The 11510-nt window shown below is 38.3% G+C and overlaps 1 pseudogene; it reads left to right on the forward strand.

The window, feature by feature from the left end:
* Window positions 1–9060: 9060 nt before the first annotated feature.
* On the forward strand, window positions 9061–11273 carry LOC118561078 (annotated as a pseudogene).
* Window positions 11274–11510: the final 237 nt, after the last annotated feature.

The raw sequence follows: 11510 nt of genomic DNA on the forward strand, positions 1-11510 counted from the left end.
TGGTGAAGAGAGAGCTGAGCCAAAAGGCGAAGCTCTCGATTTACCGGTCGATCTACGTTCCTACCCTCATCTATGGTCACGAGCTTTGGGTCGTGACCGAAAGAACGAGATCCCGGATACAAGCGGCTGAAATGAGTTTTCTCTGTAGTGTGTCTGGGCTCTCCCTTAGAGATAGGGTGAGGAGCTCAGTCATCCGGGGAGGACTCAGAGTAGAGCCGCTGCTCCTCCACGTCGAGAGGAGCCAGTTGAGGTGGCTCGGGCATCTGGTCAGGATGCCTCCTGGACGCCTCCCTGGAGAGGTGTTCCGGGCACGTCCCACCGGGAGGAGGCCCAGGGGAAGACCCAGGACACGCTGGAGGGACTATGTCTCCCGGCTGGCCTGGGAACGCCTTGGGGTTCCTCCTGAGGAGCTGGCCCAAGTGGCTGGGGAGAGGGACGTCTGGGCCTCCCTACTAAAGCTGCTACCCCCGCGACCCGACCCCGGATAAGCGGAAGACGACGGACGGACGGACGGACGGACTAAAGTGAGCTGTTGTTTATGAACAGTTTATACAAAGCTCTGTCAGTGCATCAAATTTTAACCTGTCTGTAAAATTTTATTATAATAGGTTTAACTCCAAACTTCAACCGGACCACTGTTATACATTTACAGTTGAAGTATAAACCCAGTAAACCTTTCCATGCTTCCAGCATCAGGGTCCACCTGCCTCCATGGCTGTGCGTGGGGCAAGCCCAGGCACAGAAATGGTGTTACGGCCAGTGGCCTTTTTGTCTGTTTTGTTTTTCTTTCTAATATGTTTGCAGGTGTAGTTGCATCTTCCTGCCAGCTGGTGCCACTGTGGAAACTTGCAAACATCCTGAAGTCTCCTCCTTGTTTACCTTCAGCCACTTCCTTTTACCATCATCCTCATTCTGGATTGGACACTCGCCTGATTGCCTCACCAATCCGTGGAGAGCCCTCCTTATTTAAACTCAGCTCTCCCATGCAATCAGGGCAGCGGTGTTCTAGAGCAGCATGCCACAGTACCGGTTGTGTTTTGTTTGTTGTAATGTGTTTTTGTTTTACTGTAACACTCGTTTAACCAGATAATTGCAGGTTTTGTCACTCGTTAGGTGTTTTGCTGTGACACACTGTTTGAACCTGACAATGCTGGTTGTGTTACTCGTCCCCTGTTTTCTGTTACACTCTGTTAACCAGATGATTGTAGGCTGTGTCACTCGTTAGGCAATTTGCCGTGGCACTCTGGTTAAGCCTTTCAGTTGCTGTTTGTGTTACTCGTTTTCTGTTTTCTGACACTTTGTTAACCTGACTATTGTAGGCTGTGTCACTCGTTAGGCAATTTGCCGTGGCACTCTGGTTAAGCCTTTCAATTGCTGGTTGTGTCACTAGTTGGATGTTCTGTCTTGTGGTTTATTTTAGTGTTGATGCTATCAACACATTATTTCTTGTGGCCTTGAGTCATCTTTGGGTTTCTTTTGTTGTTTAGGTCCTGTCCTTTTAGATAGTGTACTTATTGTTTCTATCATTTTTGTTTCTATAGCCAACTTATCAGTAAATTGTTAAATTTTTTTTCATACGCTTTTGTGTTGGCTTTTTATGTTACCTCCCCTGGACCCCTAGACCTTTGGGGTCGTAACAGATGGGCAACACAAATGTCATGCATATTCCTAGCTGAAGTTATGCAGTCGCACAGCTGTGACGGTGGGTGTACTGCAACACCAAATGAATTTTTGTTTTCTAAAAAATCTCTTCTCTATCCTATAGGTGATGCCATCCGTGGGGCCTATCGTGGCATTGACCAAAATGGCTTTGGCTTCAGCACCATCGATCGCGACAATGACGGCTGCTCTCCGTGCATCTTTGGCGACATTGCTGAAGCAAAGTGTGCCTTTTTAAAAGTAGGTGGTTGGTGGTACAGCCGGTGTGGCTCTGCCGGTCTAAATGGTGAATGGCACCCTTATGGAGATCACATCGGCTGGGCTTCCGGTCTCCACTGGCTCACCTGGAAACCTCCCGCCCCTTATTCAGCCAAGGCCACAAGAATGATGATGAAGTCTATGTGAGAGAGAAACTAGCGACCGTATAAAGTTCAAACCAGATGTTTCCACACTTTGCATGGGAAGTCATCACCTTTTTTTTTCTTATTGCTCTAAATTGAAAGTTTATTTCTGGTTTTTAGGTCAATTGGGATTACCAAAGCCATTTTAAATTTGCTAAATGTCAAACTAATCAGACACAGTAATCTCTAGAGATGATTTGTTTAATATTTGTTTAAAATCAGGTCTGTATATCTTTGCTCAAATGTTTTGGGTATTCTTCCACAAGCTTCTTACTACAATTAGGTAGAATTTTGACTCATTCCTTCAGGAAGAAGTGATGTAACGATGAGTCAAGTTTACTTACCCACACCTTTTTATCTTAGTGCGAAAAGACTTTGCTGTCTTTAAGTCAACATAAATGTAAAATACTTTATTTTTTGTTTTATCAGACCACGGGAGTTGTCATAAAATACTAAGATCACGGTCATGGCATTGTCATCCAGGCTTTCACAACAGTTTAAATGTTTTGTAATTTTACTGTATGTAAACTTTTGATTTTGAAGAAAGTAATTAACACAATTTTCTTATTGTGGCATTTACCAAATAGAACTTTTGGTTGTCCTAACTTACCTAGAACAATAAAAGTGAAGTCTGATTTAATGTCAGACAGATATGTAAATGTTTGGTTTCAACTGTACATCCTGGCCTTCAAGATAACGTGCATTTTCAAGATATGCTTTTATTTACTTAAAACGGCAAGTACTCCTTTCTTGAGTGTTTTTCCACATGCAACTTATCTGCCATATGCCATGTAAACTCCTATTTCTACTTTAGCTGTTACTTGTTCTCATATACATGGTCTTTGAACATGGCCTGTACTTATCAAAAGGAATGTTTGAAATAAATGTCAGGCATGCTTTCTAGTTACACAGTACAAACCTTTTTGTCACTATCCTGTTGTGTGCAATATCCACAATCCTGCATTTTGTGACCAAAAAGATTATTTTTGTCCAAACTGGTTGTAAATTAGTAAATGCCAATTTAAGACTCGAGTTTATTTAAAGTTGTGTTTTGATGGGTTCAAATCCTGGCCACAGCTTTTTTCAAATAGAGTTTGAATGTTTTCCAGTGCATCTGTTGGTCTCTCCCTGCACTCCAGTCCCCACTGAAAAGATGGCCATGGTCCAAATATATGCATAATATACAATAAATGGTAACTCAATATCTCCCCTATGTAGATGTGTGTGTGTGCACAGTTGTGTTTGTGTAACTGTGTGATGGATTGGTGATTAATCCTTGGTGCACACTGTCTGTTGACTTGAGTGCTGTAGATAGTCACTAGTCCTTTGTAAACCCTCAAGAACTAAGTAGGTATAAAAAATCTGTGAAAAAATTAGTACAGCCCATGAAACAGTCCTGATGTGAGCATCCTTTCTATGATTTTAGCAGTCTCATACAGCTTTGTGTATGTAATTCGACTTTTGCTAAGCCAGTTAATTCAGGGTTTTAGAAATGTCTTTATGCACAGCTCTCCTAAAGATGCAATGAGGGAACATACACTGAAGGAACTCCATATAGACAAGTCCCTCCTCGTATGTGCCCTAGGACCTTCTTAGTGCAAGGAAACAGTTCCTCATGAAAAAAATGTAAAGCTTGGAAAAAATTATTGAATATACTAACTTCACAAATAAAGTGATTAAGGACATGTAATATGCTGTGATGATATTTTACTCTCTCAACATTTCCTTGGCTGTTTGCTTTGCGTTTGTACCACATACATATTTCAAATCAAACTGTCAGTTTGTTGTAATTTACAAACCCACAAGTAGAATTAACAGGGCACATGGTAAAAGTGAGTTTAATACAAAAATATGGAGTTTAGCAGAACTGAAAACGTACTGGGTGCAGGCTTAACGGTGTCTGAAATGGAGAAAAATTAGCAACAGTGAAACTCCAATAGAAGTATTAGAAGGATGACAAGGACAGCCCTGTCCACAGGAAGACGAACACATTAAATCCTCATAAACGATTAGGAAAAAAGTACGTCCAGATGAGACAACGTAGCACCACTGACAATACTGTAGTTGTTATGCCAGACTCATTGGTGTCACTGTGACACTATCACAAAATGATGCAAAAAACGTTGGCCGTGTGCAGACAACTCATGTGACTTGAACACAGCAACATGGAAGGGAATCAGGCACAAGCATATACACCTGTTCAATGTCATATGTGTGGTTATGTGGTTTGGAAGGGGACACGGGGTGAAGAGCAGGCTCGTTAGAAAGGAAGAAGTCCGAGTCTGGTCACACACACACACACACACACACACACACATATATATATATATATATATATATATATATATATATATATATATATATATATATATTTCACATCTCCCACTGGTGCTGGGTCCCAGGTATTAAGTGTTCACTTATATACAGTAATCTTATAATTTATTTATTTATTTATTTATGTTGTGTCACTTTCTTTTTTCAAATATCACATTACACATGTCAGCTTACATAATAATATATATGATTTAGCAATGGCATCTAGGTGTTATTCGAGTGTATCTGTTGCTTTATGTCTGTTGGTTGTGCTGTTCTTTTTGTGTCTCTTTCCAGGTGATGGAGCAGACAGAGGACATTTTATCATTCTCTTCCTTTTATCTCCTCTTTCTTTCACCTCTACTCTTTTTTTTTTCCTTTCTTTCACTTTTTGTTCTTCCTTTACTCTCCCATTGTCATGTCCATATAATTTGAAATTCTCCTTGCAGGAATCATAATAAAGCTATTTACAAGCATAAATCAAGTGGAGCACTATGGCGAAAGCTGTTTGCTCCACTTGTAAAAGCAAAATCTGTCGAGCTCCATCTGGCATTGAGATATAAATTCCTATTGCCATAGTGCTAGACAGGACACTGGGAAATAAAAAAAAAAAAAAAAAAAAAAATATATATATATATATATATATATATATATATATATATATATATATATATATACCATATATATATATATATATATATATATATATATATATATATATATATATATATATATATGGTAAATGGCTTGTACTTGTATAGCGTTTTATCAAGTCCAACATCCCCAAAGTGCTTTACACTACAATCAGTCATTCACCCATTCACAACCTGACGGTGGTGAGCTATGTTAGTAGCCGCAGCTGCCCTGGGGCAGAATGACAGGCGATAACAACAAAACAAAACTGGCATTTTGAAAGGTATCCTCTATAGGACCCAGTTTCAAAAAGGAGGATTTATGGTCTCCTAAACCACCTGATCGGTGTTGCTGCACAACCTAGACAAATGCCTTTGCGGATGTATCTAATCTTGTCTCCATCTGGACAGGGCCTCAGTATTTAGGCCAGGCCCAGGTGTGGCTCGTGAATCAGAATTTTTTTATTTTTTTTTATGATTCACCAAGAGAGGCAATTATAGTTTCACGTGTTGGTTTTGATAGATTCCTCAAACAAAAGGAAATGTACATATGAAAACTGTTTTCTGTATTTACTCTACTCTATTTCTGTTTACCAGTTTTCTGTTTGTTTGTCTTTTCTGAGCAAGTGCCATTCCAGAGATTGGCAATTTTAATGTAGAGTGGGTTTATCTGCCATTTCTCTGAACAGTTGCAGCAACATGGGACACAAAAAAAGGAAAAACCGAGAAATGCTTTTTCTTCAAATAACAATCCAATGGTTACAGAACAACAAAAAGAGTGGATTAAAATTAAAACATTTGTAAAACCTGGGCGTATGGGAGAATGTCAAGGAGTGCTGACTTGAGCTTGTGGACCATAACATTGACACAAGACACAAATATAAAGCAATCCAAATAAACATACAGAATTCACAAATTCAACCAAAAACAATAATGGTTACAACATATAAACAGTTTAAAATGCAGTACAAAAGAAATAGGCAGAACCTTCCAAACCATGTGTACTAAGTTTGTTTAACTTGCCCAGTTTATATCTGGTAAAAAAAAAGAAAAAAAAGGAAACGTTCAAAAAACAACATTCCTTATTGGGTTTAAACCCCCTTCTACTCTGGATCAGCCAGATTAACCTGTTTGCCGGCCTACATGGTCAGCCTGTCCCAAATCTGTCTCCCGGATTGACCTTATTTGCTTATTTTTCATACTCCTGCTATTGTTATTCAAGACAGTTGCCTATTTAAAAAAAAAAAAGTCAAAATACAATTTAATCTTTACATTCTGGCAAGACAGCTGATTTATGACTATTAACACCTATGGGGGCTGTTAACATTTTTTTAGTATTTTTTATACTTAGAACACCACTACATATCCAGTTATTTACTCAAAGTACTTATAAGAGAAAATAATGTGTGGCTTCAAGCAAAACACAATATCTATTCAGTGCTTCTGTTGTTACACTGTGTAGCAATTAATTACCACAGAAATGAAACTGGAGCATCTATTTTCAACTTTTATTGCTTTTAAAGAAGATCTTATTGTAATGATCAGAGGAAAATTACCCAGAATTCAGCCAGACCAGCAGAGGTTTCTTTTTTAAAAAAGCTCTTTAATCACCAACTCAAAAACATGGGAAAAATCCAAACAGACTGTTGAACAAAAAGATGGCACAAAAAATAAACAGATGAGCAGGGGCAGACAAGGCAGGAACAGACAGGACGGAGTGGCTCAGGTTTCTGGAGAAACAGGGGTCAAAAATCCAAAAAGCAAGCCAACATACAGAATTCGCAGGTGGAGACTCACCCATACTCAACAGGACAACCTGGCACTGATGTCTGGTCTCAGCAGTTTATATGGAGTTTAATCAGGTGAAACCGGTGAGAGGTGATTGCAGCGAGGGTGGAGTTAGGCAGGTGTGCAGAGTAAGTAATTAGACCAGACATCAGTGCTGAGGCTCAAAACAGGACAATCAAAAATTCAAACCTAAACTAAGAAGCATCTGAAGACATAACTAAAACAGTAAACACAAACCTAAACAAGAATCCAGACTAGACAGAACTCAAAATATTACACTTAGGTTTTTTTCTAAAAAAAAACAAAAAGGAAAAAAAGAATCCATACACGGTTTGTTTTCTTCCAATTATGCTGTCATATACCTTCACCTTTACTGTGGTTATGAAAGTATAAGATAAATCAAATATTTACATACATTTTATAAAAAGTCTAATAACCTTCTTTCATATGTTAGGGTTACCAAAATTATTTCTATTTATTAGCTAAATTCCAGAATAATGAGAAAGATATATATTTTTATGTTGTTAGGATTTTTCAGAAGTAATCAGACATTTGCTTAATATTTGGTAAAACTGCCATTTAAATTGTTTGATTACTCTGATGGGAATTTTATTAAGCCAAACAAATCATCAAAGTATATTTATTGATACTTGAGTTTAAACAATAGTATACCTTGCACAAATAAGGATTCATAGTACAAAGTGTCCACTTACAGGATTGTTTGACAGGAAGAAATGAAAGAAATTACTTTTAAAACGTATTATCATTCGCTATTATCATCTAATATAGAACAGATTACTGGATCAATGTTGCATTTGTGCTTATTTGTCTCTCTTATTGTGTCTCTGCTCTGTCTTCTCTAACCCCCAGTCGGTCGAGGCAGATGACCGTTCATACTGATCCTAGTTCTGTTGAAGGTTTAGCCTTCACGTTAATGGGGAGTTTTTCTTTCCACTGTCGCTTCATGCTTGCTCAATAGGAGGGACTGCTGCAAAGCCATGCTGCTTGTCAGGACTTTGTTGCAATCAACTGGGTTCCCTTATATAGAAATTGTTTTGATCAATCTGTATAATCTGACCCAATCTGTATAATCTGATTGAATTTGACTTTGGAAAGTGCCTTGAGATGACATGTTTCATGAATTGCCACTATATAAATAAAATTGAATTGAATTGAATTGAATTATGTCAAGCATTTCGTCTGGAAGTTGACCTGAATTCAAAGTGCAGCTAAATACAGATGGCGGCCCTTCCATTGTAAACAATAGAAATACTTTTTTTTTTTACTGCTACTGGTATTACACAATGAGTTAAGAACAGGCTTCACTTCACTTGTGTAGCTTCAAACTAACTTAAAAACAAATAAGTAAATGGATATATGAAAGTGTTTCACCTTCTGGTAAAAAAAGTTTCTTTTTTACAATGTTTTGACTATATATTTTCCTAAACATATATTCAGCATTATTGTGGAAACATGGCATTATTATTACCATGTTTCCTGCTTTTCTCTTCATGGAAGACCAATGAGTACATTTGCAAAATAAATTCTAGATTTTCCAAAAACAAATCTTTAAAAAATTGTACATTTGAATGAATCAATTAAATCGATTTATTGCCCTGCCCTGTCTTAAAGGCAATAACATCAGAGCTGCAATTGGGTTTTTGAGACCTCACTGCTTGCTGACAGCAGAGTCTACCCCACCTCAACCCAAAGCAGAGAGAGAGCAGGTTTTGACTAAATTTCATTGCTGTGTTGTTCTTTGTTGCAACTGAATGTGAGAATAATTTAATAATCAAATTTGGCTTATTCATGAATTTGTTTTTAATGTAGCCAATACCTAATACATGTCTGATTTTCTTTCCTATGTTCTTGAGCTATACTTGGCTGATAGATGATGTTCACCAGTTTAAGAGGATTCCCTTAAATGTTTTGTTAGAAATTCTTCATGCACCTAATTCAAAAGGAAATATCAAGGAAGCGTTGTCCTAACATCAATCTAAGCCAATTGAAGACAAAACTGTGTTTTTTATGTTTGGCATCTTTGTTTGTCTTTAATGTTGAAATGCAAAAGCATGTGAGCTTTCACAACACAGCCTGTATGTATTGCGTTAGTCAAGAATGTTGGTTTTGGGTGTTTCTGGCCTGACAACTCATCCGACTCGTAGCACTTGTTTTTGCATGAAAGGTCAGTAATTGCAGATGTCAATCTTTCTCTTGATGGTTAGGCGTTTCTCCCTCAGACTGACCTGACAGGATAGACAGAATTTACCATAACTGTGAAAGAGGGGTGGGGGTTTCTCCCAGGTTTAAAAGGGTCTCCTTCTGTGCAGGAGTCAGAACTAGGCTACATTTACTCCTGACACAGGTATGTATTCTAGGAAAGACAGACATTGATGCTTGCATTTGTACCTGTTGTGTAAATGGATAGGAAACTTCTGTTTCCTTTTAGTTGTAAATAAGATACCATCAAAAAGCTAAATTAATGACTATATAGCAATTTTAAACCAATGTTAAAATTATCTACCTTGTTTTACTATTATTTAAAGTCAAAATGTCTCTTGTTATATTCAGGTCAGAATGAAGGCTCTGCTCAACTGTTTTGGGTTCATACTGGGCCTGCTGTTGAGCTGCGCCGTCCAGGCTGGGGTAAGATCAAATGCCCTTTGATAATTAAGTTTACTAGATGTAAAATACAGACTTGCTTCTGCTGAAAGGCCTGTTCTTCAGAACACATAACAAGGAGAACATAAAAACATAAGTTCATTTGCACACTCTTAATCTAATATTTGACTAAAGCACATTCTAAATTAATTTCATCAATTAGAATTCTATCAGTTTTGCTTATGGACAAAGAAACTCTATGCAAACTCTCTCCTAATCTAGGACAGAGGATCTTTATTTCTAACAATATACACACAATAAATCTGTCTTTTTTAATGACTTTGTACAGGTTTTAGATTCACTGTATTCCTGTTCTTAAATGATACAATTATGGAAGACAAAATGTGTTGCTGAATCACTGTTGTGCTCTTTTACCAGAAAACAGCCTTTCCTGAAGGTAAGGAATGTTTTATGTTACTGTTTGTTGCATAGAAAAGTGGGGAAATCTCTCTAATGTCACTTTACTTGCTCATTGCCCTGTAAACCTAAAAAAAAAAGACTGCACAGACATTCGGAACCAGACACCTCAAGCCCCCAGTGGAGTTTATGAAATCCAGCCAGCAGGAGGCAACGGCCGCTTCAAGGTACTAAATCTAACTTGTTACGGCTATAAAAGGCTCCCTTTAAGAGGAAGATTTCAGGTCTCACAAAGGCTACCATGTTTCCCGTACTTCCTGCATAGGTGTACTGTGAGATGCGTCCGGATGGTGGCTGGATAGTGTTTCAGAGACGAACTGGAGGAGTGGTGTCCTTTCACAGGAAGTGGGCATTTTACAAATATGGATTTGGATCTCTCGTATGTATGAAATAATCTTAATATGGCTTTCCATACTTTTACTCAACATAAAGACAAGCAAAGTCATCGCTCTTTGTTTAAGCAGTTCCACGTTAGGTAAGTTTGCTCATTATGGAGATTGATGAAAAAAAGTGCTGTGCTCATCCCTCAGATGACCACTGGCTCGGTCTAGAGAAGGTCCATCTTCTCACTAAGGACAAAACTAAGAAGTGGACTTTGAGGGTGGACCTGTGGGACCATGAAGGCAGCACCGCATTTGCTGAGTACAACAACTTTAAAATAGGAAATGAGGGAACAGCTTATAAACTTCAGGTTGGGAGATACAGTGGAAATGCAGGTAACTTCATCAGCAGTAATGGTACTTTAGTTGTTTAGTAAATCACAAAGATACCATACATTCTAATAAAGTTTGAAGCCAAAGAATATTCAACATATCACTATTGCTGACGTGCAGCCGAGTTTAATATTTCATTATTTCTTACCAAAGACAGATAAGGAGCAGATCTGCTTTTTGAGTTTTTTTATGTTGAAAATGATCAAAAGGTGTTCTCTCTCTACAAAGGTGATGCCATCCGTGGGGCCTACCCAGGCATTGACCAAAATGGCTTTGGTTTCAGCACCATCGACCGCGATAATGATGGCTGCTCTCCATGCATCTTCGGCGACATTGCTGAAGCAGAGTGCGCTCTTTCAGAGGGCGCGGCTGGTGGTACAGCCGGTGTGGCTCTGCAAGTCTGAATGGTGAATGGCATCCATCAGGGGATCACATCGGCTGGGCTTCGGGTCTCCACTGGCTCACATGGAAACCTCCTGCACCTTATTCAGCACAGGCTACTAGAATGATGATCAAACCTGAATGATTCCTCCTGTCAGCTTTGATTCATGTTGGATGAAAGTTTTGGATAAGTTGGCTAATTTTGGATGTCACAGGTCTTAAAACAAAGTGAAAATTCTCCCATGCAAATATTCAATCCATAAAATCTAAATGTCTGTAAAATGAGAATAAAGGTTTTGACAAGCTGGTTTTACTCTATAGAAAAAAATAGAGAGCTGTAGAAAACGTAATAATTACGGGTCATGACATAAGCAGAAACTCTATTGTCATTCAACTGCACAATCATAGTGTACATTTGAGTAAAATTTTGTTGCAAGACAAAAAACAGAAGACTAACGAGAAAGATCATAAATTAAAGTATTTGTCATTTGTGACGAATGGAGCAGCACACCAAAAAAAGAAATTGTATAGGTACAGAAAAGTTT

This window comes from Fundulus heteroclitus, unplaced genomic scaffold (genome assembly GCF_011125445.2).
Source record: "Fundulus heteroclitus isolate FHET01 unplaced genomic scaffold, MU-UCD_Fhet_4.1 scaffold_555, whole genome shotgun sequence".
NCBI lineage: Eukaryota > Metazoa > Chordata > Actinopteri > Cyprinodontiformes > Fundulidae > Fundulus > Fundulus heteroclitus.